The sequence below is a fragment of the Bos indicus genome, chromosome 20 (assembly GCF_029378745.1).
Source record: "Bos indicus isolate NIAB-ARS_2022 breed Sahiwal x Tharparkar chromosome 20, NIAB-ARS_B.indTharparkar_mat_pri_1.0, whole genome shotgun sequence".
Lineage (NCBI taxonomy): Eukaryota > Metazoa > Chordata > Mammalia > Artiodactyla > Bovidae > Bos > Bos indicus.
This window is the reverse complement of record NC_091779.1, coordinates 48907621-48921741: the sequence shown is the minus strand read 5'-3', so window position 1 is coordinate 48921741 and position 14121 is coordinate 48907621. Positions and strand designations below refer to the sequence as shown.

General features: G+C 35.4%; 1 pseudogene; it reads left to right on the top strand.

Moving 5' to 3' along the window:
- Nucleotides 1-13049: 13049 nt before the first annotated feature.
- LOC109574719 (sodium/potassium-transporting ATPase subunit beta-3 pseudogene) lies at nt 13050-13895 on the top strand (annotated as a pseudogene).
- Nucleotides 13896-14121: the final 226 nt, after the last annotated feature.

Genomic DNA, 14121 nt, shown 5'->3' with positions numbered 1-14121 from the left:
GGTAGGTGACATTGGGATAACCTGAAGAGAGCAGGAAAAACATTTTTATTTTGCTGCCAATGGACCTGCCTTTGAAGTCCCAGGCCCCGCCCCCTTCTCCTTAGCAGAGGAATGCAAATTAACCTGACTCTCCTTGAGCCTCTTATATGTACAGAATTAAATTAAATGTTTTTCTTTCATTAATCTGTCTTATGTCATTTATCAGACTAGCCAAAGAGTCTATAAGAGAAGAAGGAAAAAGTCATCATTTCTTTCTATCTCTATTGCATTCTTGAGTTTTCTGAGATAATAAGACCAGGACAATGTTTTAAGTTAACCAAATTCTAATACATTCAATGAAATTTGCATTATCTGTAATTGGAATATAAAAAGAATTATTATATATGTATATTATATATATGTGTGTGTATGTATGTATTAGATCAGTTGCACTGTAGTTTGCCAAGGTAGATTTTTTTTTTCCCTTTGATTGGTCCTTACTAAGTCTACTAAATATCCTCACACTTAGCAATAAACTGTGATACTTAGGCAATGCTTTCTTCCTAATTGGGCTTCCCTGGTGGCTCAGAAGGCAAAGCGTCTGCCTACAATGCAGGAGACGTGGTTTCAGTCCCTGGGTCGGGAAGATCCCCTGGAGAAGGGAATGGCAACCCACTCCAGTACTCTTGCCTGGAAAATCCTGTGGACTGAGAAGTCTGGTAGGCTACAGTCCATGGGGTCGAAAAGAGTCAGACACGACTGAGCAACTTCACTTTTCTTCCTAATTAAAGGGGAAAAAAAAGTTTTCCTTGTCCTTTGTCCTGTACTTTTCTTAAAGGATTATTACTCAAAGATAAAAACACAATAATGTCATTGTTTTAAAATCAATTTAATGTATGAGTAAAGTAGGAAAATTGAGTCTTTTTTTTTTGTTTAAGGTATTTTTCCTAAAGGTATCTATTTGGTCTATCTAATTTGCTTACCTCTCTAAGCCCAATTATGCCACCTTTAGTGATAAAATATTTAAATAATTATTGGTAGCTTTTATCCTGAGCTTATAAACACATTTTGTTTGTTAGTATTGTCATTATTGTTTGAACATAATGTTACTTATTGACTTTGGGGGGGAAAAAGTCGATTCCAAATAAAAAGGACGTGCTACAGAGTCTAGATTCTTATTTCTAAAACACAAAAGAACTGCCTATTTTCTAATTTTGTATTTATACATACTATTATGCTGAAGTGTTGAGTGCTACTCTAGTGAAATTTGGAGATTACAAAATTCCTCAATCATGCCAGACAGTAGTTCACTCTCAAAGTTTTAGATATGGTTAGTTAATGGAGCTCCATTTAATCCACTGCAGCAAATAAGAAAAATTTAAGAGCATTCTGATGTTATTTCTGCTCTGGTTGTTACTGGCTTTGATTTTGCTTGAGGAATCTTTTCACCCAATTCTAGTATCTTTTTTTTTTTTTTTTTTTCCTTGTAGACTTTTTTTTATTGTATTTAAACTGGTTTGGTGATCTTGGTGTAGACGAGTTCTAGAATGTTAAAATAACTATCACTAGATCCCAGGGGCACTTGGGTCCTTCCATTCAAAGTTGGGACAACCTAGCCTCTATCTTTCTTTCATCTCCAAGGATAGTCAAACCAACAGAAATGGATTTTAAAGAGATCATGAGATATTTTCCTGTATGAATTATAAAAATATATATACTGGTTTACACTGATATATTTAATAATGTCCTGCCTAATACAAATTAAGTTCTCCAAATGTTTTCTGTTTCATTTCTTTATTTTTGGTTCACCAGACATATATCTTAAGTTATTGATTCCTAATAAAAAGTTATAAAAAATGAGAAATAGTATTTTGTTTACAAAAGACAACTCTGTGTACTTTTTTCTCAAGGTGATAACTAACAGCCCTTGATTGTTAGACTTAAAGCAATTATCAGTTCTTAAGTGATTTAAGATTAGCACTGACTCCACCCATGATCTTACCCTGGGAGTCCCAATGTCACCAAATGCTAAGACTGACATCTTAGAAGAAATTCCCTCAAACTCGCTGCTACCTGTCTTTGTGTCTTGTTATCCACTTTACATTCTACCATCTGCTGCACCACTGAAGTGACCTGTAATTAAGGACTTTGAAGAAAAGTCACTCTAAATTATGATTGGACATGGTCTTTCATGGCCATTAAAATAAAATGTTGCTTCTGTTTTTACTATTAGGCAAGAATTCCCTTGCATGGGGACATCAAGAAGACTGGCATGTGCACAGAATAACCTTACTGTCTTAATGACCACTAATTATGCATTTTGTTTTTCAAACAGTACAGATATATGACAACACACAGCTGCTTATCCAAGAAGATAAGAGATGTTATGTGGTGGAGATATTTTAGTTTATTTCCTTCCTGGGAATATGATGTATAGTTTTGATTTGTCTTAAATAATTTCTCTAACCATGAAGTTATTATACTTTTAATTTTCTTTTAAAACCATACTATAATTCTCTTATTAAAATATTTTTAATATAACATAGAAAATTTTGGTCATATAAAATATGTTTTGAGAGGAAAACAAGAACAGCTAACTTGAAAAATCTGCTTAAAAAGATCAATTATATAATGTGCACAATATTGGAAAATTTCATGAATTTTATTTTAATATCTGTTTTCCAAATGCCAGATGTTCCCATAATGATAGATCCTGTGAGAAGAGGAAATTTTCTCACTTTATTTTTAATGATTTCAAAATTTATTCAACTCACAGATTTGCAAAACACACTGCAGATATCTTCTTGAATTTCCATATTTTCTGTTTCTTAAGACAACACATTGCCATTTGGAAGAACTTTTATGCAAATTGAATGATATCATTTGGAAGTATAATGTCAAGGGAGATTGAAAAAAGGTGTTTAGGTTATTACAAACAATTGAGTGAAAAATCTCACTCATATAAACCCATCCCATCTTTAGAAATGACATGCCACACATTTTTTCAGATTTTCTCTAAACATGCTTAGCTACAGAGGTGTCCCTTTGAAGCCCCAGGACAGTCCCCAGTCATGTCCTTCTACATCTCTAGGTCTGTAGGCTTATGTCCCAAACACTTCCACCCACTGTTGGATAGCTATCATTGCTGCTACTGCTGCTAAGTCACTTCAGTCGTATCTGACTCTGTGTGACCCCATAGAGGGCAGCCTATCAGGCCCCCCGGTCCCTGGGATTCTCCAGACAAGAACACTGGAGTGGGTTGCCATTTCCTTCTCCAATGCATGAAAGTGAAAAGTGAAAGTGAAGTCACTCAGTCGTGTCTGACTCCTAGCAACCCCATGGACTGCAGCCCACCAGGCTTCTCCATCCATGGGATTTTCCAAGCAAGAGCACTGGAGTGGGGTGCCATTGCCTTCTTCATCTCATTGCTAGAGTGATCTTTGTTGTTGTTGTTTAGTCATTATCTCGTGTCTGGCTTTTTTTTGATCCCATGGACTGTAGCCAGCCAGGCTCCTTGTCCATGGGAATTTCCAGTCAAGAATATTGGAGTGGGTTGCCATTTCCTCCTCTAGGGGATCTTCCTGACCCAGGGATTGAGCCAACACCCCTTGTGTCTCCTGCATTGGTAGGCAAATTCTTTACTGATGGTGCCACCTTGGACTCTCATATATGGTATTAAAATAATGCTGACAGCCAGCTATCATAGTTACTTATCAGCACCTCTACATATAGGTAGCTATGTAATCTTGATACATAGTCAAGAAAGACAGCAAATTATGCATTTTTTAATATGTTGCTTCTACTTTTCATATTAATTGTAAACTTTCAATGATGTTTGTGTATATATGCATGCGTATATGTGTGTGTATATATGTATGTGTATGCATATATCTATGTGCATGTGTATGTATATATATATGTGAAAGTTGCTCAGTCGTGTCTGCCTCTTTGTGATTCCCATGGACTATAGCCTACCAGGCTCCTCTGTCCATGGGATTTTCCAGGCAAGAATATTGGAGTGGGTTGCCTTTTCCTTCTCCCCTTTCACATACTTGTATGGCATATACCAACATACTTACATACACACATATGTACATACATACACATAGTGCATATTATATGAAGACTATTGTCTGAGAAAGTTTCTGAGATATGGTCCCAAATATTCACTATTACATGCAAATTTACTGACCCTTAAATGACAAAAATAATTAAATTTAACTCCAGAACAGTGAAAAACACTGTAAGATACTCATGTCCTCCTTTTCTTATTGTTTATTCTTCTTCACTCATTTTAGATAAATCAATGAGCAGAAATGAAATGAACATGTGAGTCTTTTAAAGGCCAGCTGCTGCTGTTGGCATGTATTTGAAGCTAATGGCTAATCTTCAAGTACACTGCCGATTTTGCTAAAACCTGAATCCTCTTTCATTCAGACAACCTATGTTTCTGAGCCAAAATCAGAGGACAGTTCTTGGATTCCTAAGTCTCTTATTTGAGAGCATTGCAGGATAAACAGATGCAGTTGAAGGGAGAAGGGATATGTTGTTTATCCTCATTCAGATCTGAATGATGCTTTCTTTTTTAGTTCAAGTTATTTCAAAAGAAAATTATGGAAAAATGTTACTTATAAATTATCAAAGATATGCTCTATACTTAAATACTGTATACATTTTTACTTTATTATTTTATATCTGAGCCAGTAATATTTGAAATTAAATATATTTACACCACTTGAAAACATTTCAACTTTATATATGCAGTGTAATATTTTCTTATTAATGTAATTTGGCATTCTAACATTTTCCCTATTGATATTTGTGTTATTTTTCAATAATTTCTAAATGACATAACTCACAATCTGTGACAGGGAGGTACGTTTTAGGATAGCGCAGGAGATATTTTGCCAGTTATAAACCTGATGTCTTTTATTTTGTTATAATGGTGATTTGACCTTGGTTTCCAATTTTATGAATTTTAAAAAACATCCATATAACAGTGTTCAAATGAATAAACTGAAATAAGCAAATTGGACAGTTTACTGACAATTTAGTAAAATTAATTGCACCAAGTGATGGATTCTTTAATTGAACAGCAATCAATTTGGTGATTATGTCATTATGTTAGGCTATTTCATAATTGACCTGCCATTTTATTTGTCTTGAAGTTTGACATCAGTTGCCAAAATAAATAAGAAATACAAGTTTTGTGTTAATTATATATATATATGTATATCTATTTAACTGTATACATGCAAACATGTATGTCTGTGCACTTTCTCCATGTTTTAAGAGTTGACAACAATGAAGCAGAGGAGGTCATACTGCATAGTTCATACACACACACATGCATTTATATATATTTACATGTGTATTTATGTATATATAAAATTATGTATAATTTATTTTTCATTTTTATTTTATATTGAAGTATTATTAACAATGATGTAATAGTTTCAGGTGTACAGCCAAGTGATTCACTTATACATATACATATATCTATTCTTTTTCAAATTCTTTTCCCATTTAAGTTGTTACATAATATTGAGTAGAGTAACCTGTGCTGTAAGTAGATCCTTGTTAGTTATCCATTTTAAATATAGCAGTGTGTACATATCAATCCCAAACTGTCTCTTCCCCCAACCATTTCCTCCCTGGCAACTTTACGTTGCTGCTCTAAGTCCGTAAGTCTATTGTAACAAATTCAATTGCATCATTTCTTTTTAGACTTCCCATATAAGGACTGTCACATGATGTTTATCTTTTTCTGTCAGACTTCCTTTATTCAGTATGAATTATCTTTCTCTGTCTGCTCTCATGCACTCAGTATGGACTCTGTAGGTCCGTCCATGTTGCTGCGAATGGTCTTATTTCATTCTCTATAATGACTGAGTTATATTCCATTGTATATATGTACCACATCTTCTTTATCTATTCCTCTGTCAATGGACATTTAGATTGTTTTAATGTTTTGGTTATTGTGAACAGTGCTGCAATGAATATTGGGTGCGTGTATCCTTTCAGATCATTTTCTGGATATATACCCAGGAGTGGAAATGCAGCATTATAAGGTAGCTCTATTTTTAAGGAAAATCCATATTGTTCCCTTATACATGTAGAATTTATATAGGGAGAAAAGATAAAGACTATTTTCATTCTTTAAATTAGTCCTCAATCTAGCCCATCATAAGTCTTTTCTGACTATTCAGTTCCCAGACACAATTACACATTATAAAATAAATGTTTGAATAAATTTCCTCCTTATTAAAAATAATAATAAATAATGAAATGTGTTTGTAATATTCATGAAATATTAAAGTAGACGTATTTCTATTAAAAACACTGGGCATATAATGATGATAATGATGGTTTTTCAGTACAATTAGTCTAGAGAAATACAAAAGATGTAAGGTAACTGGCAAGAAATATGCAGTAATATGATTTTGTTACAAGATTTGATTTGGTATCTGTAAAACCCATGAAAATAATTCAAGGTAACAGTCAGAAACTTGATGAGACAGCCTTCTTGTATCCTTCAAACTGTTCTATCATGCTTGGTAACTTCATTGTTTACAGAGATGAGACAACCAAATTCCTGGAAAATCAGTTCCCTCTTCTGCTTACTTACATTCTGCCCACTTCCTTAGTGTCTCCTGATGTGACACTAAATTCTCCTCAGAAATCTCTAGTCACTCCTTCTTTTTCTTCTAGGTCAATTACATTCACAGAAATTCTTTCTATCTTTTTGAGACTCAAATCCACTTTCATCTTCTAACTTTCTCCATCTCTATAATTCTGTTTTTCATAATGAAAACTTTTCACATCAATCTCTTTTTCCTTATTTTTTTTTTTTAAACATAGTCATTTAACAAATTATCTAAATTGAATCTATGTTGTAATCTGGGCCTACAAAGTTTGAGAAATTTCTGGAATAAATTACACAACTATATTGAATGAATATATTAATTTTAAAAGAAAAATAAACACTCTAGCACTCAATACCAGAAATCACTTTTTAAAAGAATGTAATATAGAAAAGAAACATTTATAGTAACTATAGTTAAGAAGGTGACACTTTAGGGTATGCAATACTTAGGTTAGATAATTGAAAAGTTGAACTAGAAATTAAAAAAAGAAAACTATGAAGAATGGAAACATAATTTTTTCTTGAATATAAATACTCAAAGTTGTAAACATTATAAATAGAAAATGTTCTTTTATCTAATAAACTGAGCTCAAAGCATCTATATAGCAATCATTAAATAAGAAAAAATCTAAATATTATATAAATAGTAAACTTAACTGGACAGATGAGAAAATTATTTAAAAATTAACAACACAATGATTAAAATTGTAATAATTATATATGTTTGACATTGGCTTAAAATTGTGCAGATGAATGAAATTTAGTGAATAGTAAAGGGCTTCCTAGGTGGCTCAGTGGTAAAGATTCTGCCTGCCAGTGCAGGAGATGCGGGTTCAATCCCCACATCAGGAAGATCTCCTTGAGGAGGAAATGGCAACCCACTCCAGTATTCTTGCCTGGAAAATACCATGAACAGAGGAGCCTCCCCATGTAGAGGTTTATGGCCTATTTGGGCTTCCCAGGTGGCTTTAGTGGTAAACAATCTGCCTGTGAATGCTCGAGACACAAGAGATCCGGGTTTGATCCCTGGGTTGGGAAGATCCCCTGGAGTAGAAAATGGCAACCCACTCCAGTATTCTTAACTGGACAATTCCATGGTCAGAGAAGCCTGGAGGGCTACAGTGCATAGGGCTGCAAAGAGTTGGACGTGACTGAGTGACTGAACACCACCATTGGGATTTCCCCTGTGGATGCCTTTTTCCTAAGACCCATTTCTTTAGTCTCCTGGCTTACTCCACTATTGCTGGTTTGGCACCTGGGTGAAATTCGAAACTAGTCCCTGTACAAGGAGGGCAAGAAGAGACCAAACAAAAAGGTAGAAGAGGCAGACCATTCTTGGTTAATAAGTAGCAGGTTTAATAAGCAAGGGAACTTTACACATGAGACTTGTCTTGGCAACCACAAGACAAGTAGTTCTCAGCATCTGCCTATCAGAATCTTAAGTTTATACAGAGACCTTAATTGGGTTTGGTCACATATTCAGTCCAGATGGTCTCAACAACACTTCACTCTCTCAGAGCTGTGTCCTTTAAATAGCTCTTAGCGTTGGAATGATGGGTGGGAACATACATTCTGGGGTGGGGGATAGGGGAAGAATCTCTGATTATCTGGATCCAGCTTGCAGGTCAACCAACAGTCAAGTCCTCTCCATGACCTTCTCCAACAAGAAGTTTTGGAAATGATGAATGCACTGAGGGAATAAGAACTTCAGAAGATCAGATTTAAAGTGAACATGTGCTTGCTGCGTGCTAGGTCAATTAAGTTGTAGTCAACTCTTTGCAACCCTATCGACTGTAGCCCGCCAACGTCCTCTGTCCGATGGATTCTCCAGACAAGAGTAGTGCAGTGGGTCGCAATGCCCTTCTCCAAGGGGATCTTCCTGATCCAGGGATCAAATCCATGTCTCGTGTCTCCTACATCAGCAGGCGGGTTCTTTACCACTGCTGCTGCTGCTAAGTCACTTCTGTCGTGTCCAACTCTGTGCAACCCCACAGATGGCAGCCCACCAGGCTCCCCTGTCCCTGGGATTCTAGCAGTACCTAATATGTGCAATTGGCGAGGAAATAAACCAAACACAAAGGAAACAGAATCTAGAGCCCCAAACCAGTATAATATTCATTCATTAATTTTCTAACTTAAAATGTCAAACTTGTGCTCTTGTTCATAATATGTTATCATCAGTGTGCCAAAAATGGACAATTCCTTTCTTTTGTTTTTTTTTCACTCTATTCCTAAATCTCCACTATTATTTCCCTAACTCCAGGAGCACTAAGTCAGTCTCTTCAGTCTTTGCAACCCTATGGACTATAGCCTGCAAGTCTCCTTCATCCATGGGGATTCTCCAGGCAAGAATATTGAAGTGGCCCACCATGTCCCTCTCCAAGGGATCTTCCCATTTAGAAGTTTTACTAAAAAAATGGTGTATGTCTATTTGTATAGGCATTTGAACACATATATTTAGTTGTGTGTTTTAGCCTGTATGTAACGTTTAACTTACATGCATATATTTTTCACTTCTTGATTTTTCTCATTCATCATTATGTATGCTAGTTCAACCTATGCTGCTGTGTATTTATCTAGTTTGTTGTTGACTATATTCCATACTCTATGTCTGATATTTGAATAGGATGAAATCCTGGGTTATTGCTAATTGATCTTAAAACCCCCAAATACATTACAGTTACCAATGTGAAGTGTTTTGAAGTACTTTTGTAATAACTTCTCTTGGATGTATACAATGGAGATTAGACAGATAGATAGAAAATCTAGGTGAATCTTGTGGTATACAAATAACCACTTTCATTGCATACTCCCAGATGACTTTTCAGGGTTGTTGACAAACTTATACTTAGAGACAAGATGCTTTCTTTTTCTTTTTTTTTTAAATAATTGTATTTATTTATTTATTTTTGACTTTGAGGGCTTTTCTCTAGTTGCAGTGAGCAGGGCTGCTCTTGAGTTGGGTGTGCAGGCTTCTCACTGTGGTGGCTTCTCCTGTTATGAAGCATGGACTCTGGGTGTGCAGGCCTCAGTATTTGTGGCTCTCGGGCTCTAGAGCACAGGCTCAGTAGCTGCAGTTCATGTAGTTACTCCATGACATGTGGGATCCTCCTGGACCAGGGGTCAAATCCAAATCTCCTGCATTGGCAGGCAGGCAGTATCTTCAGCACTGAGGCACAAGGGAAGCCCACAGGATGCTTTCTGTGTTCCAAATCTTGATCAGACTTTTGTGTAACTTAACTTTTTTAGTATTTGGGTCAATGTCATGAGTGTAAAGTTTTCTCTTTTCTCAAATTTGCATTTCTCTGATTACTTCTGAGATTAAGGAGTTTTTATACTCTGTTCATAAATGATGAGACAGCAAACAATTTAAGATCCACTTCTCCATTAATTATGTACAGTTTAAAAATCTGTCAATTAAATCACATGAAACAATAAATGTAAGCTACATGCAAATTGCAGGGATGATAGAAAGTGAAAACAATAATTGTGTATCCTTTAAGTTTGATATGCTTTACTTATTAATTATCTGGTTCACCATCTATGAATTGCCTAATTATATCTGTGGCCATTTTTCTATTTGTTGTCTTGTATTTACCTTATTGAATTTAAATATCCCTTTGGTGATCTAAATTATATGCCTTTGTTGGTAAAAGATGATAATATAAGTAATAAGACAAAATAATAGCTTATATTTTAGTGCATATTAATAGCTGTATTTATTTAGATGTTTATATTCCATGCACTGTTCTAATCTTATTCCATGCCTGAACTTGATTAATTTCCATAAAAGTACAGTGATCAAAATAACACTGGAACATCAAAAAAATCTGATCCACAAAGACGTTAAGAAATATGCCAATGACAAAAACAGCGACAACAACAAAAATCAGATATGTGCCAATATTTGAAAACAGGCAATGACCTATAGTCTGTGCCATTTTGCACTGCATTCCAATTATTTTAGACATTGTACAGATGCTTTACATATCATTTAAATTGTGTGACTATCTTGCTTTAATTAACATACTATAGAATTTTACATTGAGCACAGTCACTGGTTTTTATACACTCTAATCATTATATTTTCTTCTTATGAATTATCCTTTTTAGCTTTCTAAAGCTCTGTTTTCCTGACTCAAGATTGCAGTTATTTGTCAATTTATCATCTGGAATTTTGTATAATTAGCCCCACAATCTTAATTCTTTTTACTTTTTTTATAACAAAATATGGGCCATTTTTTTCTTGCATGTGGTGTGCCAGATTGTTTTAAATCAAATCCTAAATATTCCACCCCTCCTTACTCATTTCAGGTACCATTATTGCCTTATCTTCCTGGGTACATCTGTTTCTGAGCTTTCTAGTGTGTTCCATCAGTCTTATTTTCCTGAATTTGGGGGAAAAAAAAGAAAAGAAAAAGAAAAGAAAATGTTTTAAAATATGTGGTTCTGTAGTATATTTGTGTACCTGCTAAGTTGATTTCTGTTTCTGTTCTCATAAGAAATTAATTAGCAATGAACTTTTACTCTTTTAAAATTACAAATGTATAGCATTTCAAATATACACAGTTAAATTTTTCTCTTGAACATAAACATGTGTACCTATTACTGGAAAAAGTGATTACAAACTTAACAATGCTAAAATTTGTTATTCATGCGCTGATTTATCTCTATTTTTATTTAGACTTTCTTTATGTTACTTATTGACAACTCTTCATAGTCTCTGTGACTTGTTTATGTATTAATTCTTAAAAAATACTTTCTTGATTTTTAATTATATTAGTCTTGCTTTTGGTTTTTATACTAAGTAATATTCTAAATACAAATCATTAAATTTTATAAGTTGATATTATATTTAGCAATTGTGATGAAGTTTCATCAGTTTTTAGTTTCAAATTCTGATGTATTTTTAAGACTTTTATAAAAGATAAGTTTTAAGCAAAATTGGGAGGACGATAATGAAATTTCCCATATAATTTCTGCACCTACATACACATTCTCCTCAATTATCAACATCACTCACCTCAGTGCTAATTTTTAATAAGGATGAACCTACACTGATATATCATTATCATCCAAAAAACATTAGGGTTCACTCTTGGTGTTGTAAAATCTATCCTATAACAACATTCACTGCTTAGATAAATGTATAAGGACATATATCCATCATAATATGAGACAGAATATTTTCACTGTATTAAATATCTTTTGTGCTCTACCAATTAATTTCCCCACTCTTCCAACCATACTAACCACTGGTCTTTTTAATATCTCCAAACTTTGCCCTTTCCAGTGTCGCACATTTGGTATCAAAACATATGTAGCTTTTTAAGGTATGCTTCTTTCACTAAATAATATACACTTAAGATTTCTCCATGTTGTTCCAAAACTTCATAGCTTATTTATTTTTAGTGCTGAATAATATTCCATTGTCTGGATATACCACAGTTTATACACTCAACTACTGATGGACATCTTGGTTGCTTCCAAGTTTTGAGAGTTAAAAATAAGGCTGCTATAAATATCCAAGTTCATGTTTTTGTATAGATATAATTTGTAACTCCTTTGAATACATATGAAGGAGCTTGACTGCTCAATAGTATGACAAGAGTATGCTTAGTTTGTTCAGATGTGTTTTCTGTAAATATTTTCTCAAGTCTTGACTTGTCTTTTGATATTGTCTTTTACAGGTTAGAAGTTTTTAATTTTAATGAAGTAAATCTTATTATTTCTTTCATGGATGGTGTCTTTGAATCTATATCTAAAAAGGAATCGTCAGAACTTTCCTGGTGAGAGCCCTTTAGACAGCAAGGAGATCAAACCAGTTAATCCTAAAGGAAATCAACCCTGAATATTCATTGGGAGGACAGATGCTGAAGCTGAAAATCCAATACTTTGGTCACCTGATTCCTAAAGCCAATTCATTGGGAAAGACCCTGATATTGGGAAAGACTGAGGGCAGGAGAAGAAAGGGACGACAGAGGATGTGATGCTTGGATGGCATCACTGACTCAATGGACATGAGTTTGAGCAAACTCTGGGTTAGAGCGAAGGACAGGGAAGCCTGGCAAAAAGTCGGATACACCTTAGCGACTGAACAACAAACACCAGCAGTTAAGAGTAACTTTCCTGGAGGGCTGGGATGGGAAGGGAGATGGGAGGGAGGTTCAAAAGGGAAGGGATATGGCTGATTCACGTTGAGGTTTGACAGAAACAATGAAGTTTTATAAAGCAATTATCCTTCAATAATAATAATAATAAAAGAATACACTTTCCTGCTTGAACTCTCACTGCACTGAGGAGGTTTTCTCCGCCGACGCGCATTCTGCCCATGTCTCAGGGCTGTTCTGCTCTAAAAAGGATGCTCCTCCGCCCTCCTCGCAGCTTCCACCCTGCGTCTCCCCTGGCAGTAGGCACACACACGATGAAGAAGAGAGACAAGAAGTCCTTCAACCGGAGCCTGGCCGAGTAGAAGCTCTTCATCTACAGCCAGACCACCGGAGAGTTCCTGGGGCGAGCTGCCAAGAGCTGGGGTTTGATCTTGCTCTTCTATCCAGTCTTTTATGGGTTCCTGGCTGCACTCTTTTCATTCATGATGTGAGCCATGCTTCAGACTCTAAACGAAGACGGTTCCAAAATATCGTGACCAGATTCCTAGTCCAGGACTTGTGATTTTTCCAAAACCAGTGCCAACGTTGGATTTTTCATTCAGCCTGTCTGATTTGTAATCCTATCAAGGGTACGTTGATGACCTTAAGAAATTTCTAAAGCCTTATGGCTTAGAAGAACAGAAGAAACTCACATATTGTACCAATAGAAACTATTTTGAGCAGAAGGATCCAGAATATACAGCATGTCAGTTTCCTCTTGCCTTACTTGACCATACGGTGGTGTGGATGATCCCACATTTGGCTACCAATCAGGAAACCCTTGTATTCTTGTGAAAATGAGCAGAATAATTGTATTAAAGCCTCGAGGAGAACCAAGGATAGACTGTATTGCAAAAAGTGAAAGCACAGCAGTTCTATCAACTTATCCTCCCAATGGAAAGATAGATTTAAAATATTTGCATATTATGGAAAACAAAACAAAACTGCATGGGAGCTACGTGCAGCCACTAGTTGCTGTCCAGCTCAACTTTGGTAGTGATGGTGATGTAAAAAAAGTAATAGTTGAGGGCAAGATTGATGGATCACCCGACCTAAAAACCAAGAATGACCATGACAAGCTTTTAGGATGAGTTGCATTCAAGATCACCATGCATACATAGTAGGAGTTAGGATGTCTCCACAGAGTAAAGGTTTTGTTGTCTGTCTTCATTTTGTATCAGCCAGACCTGCCATTCCAGAATTATGAGACCGCCTTGGAGAAAGGTGGAGTGGTACATGACACTGGGATAACATAGTGTGCTCCCAGATAACAGTGGTCCATGTCCTTTGAGGTAACTACCTGTTGCCTCTGCTGCCTTTTGAACCATGTACAGTCACCAGATAGGG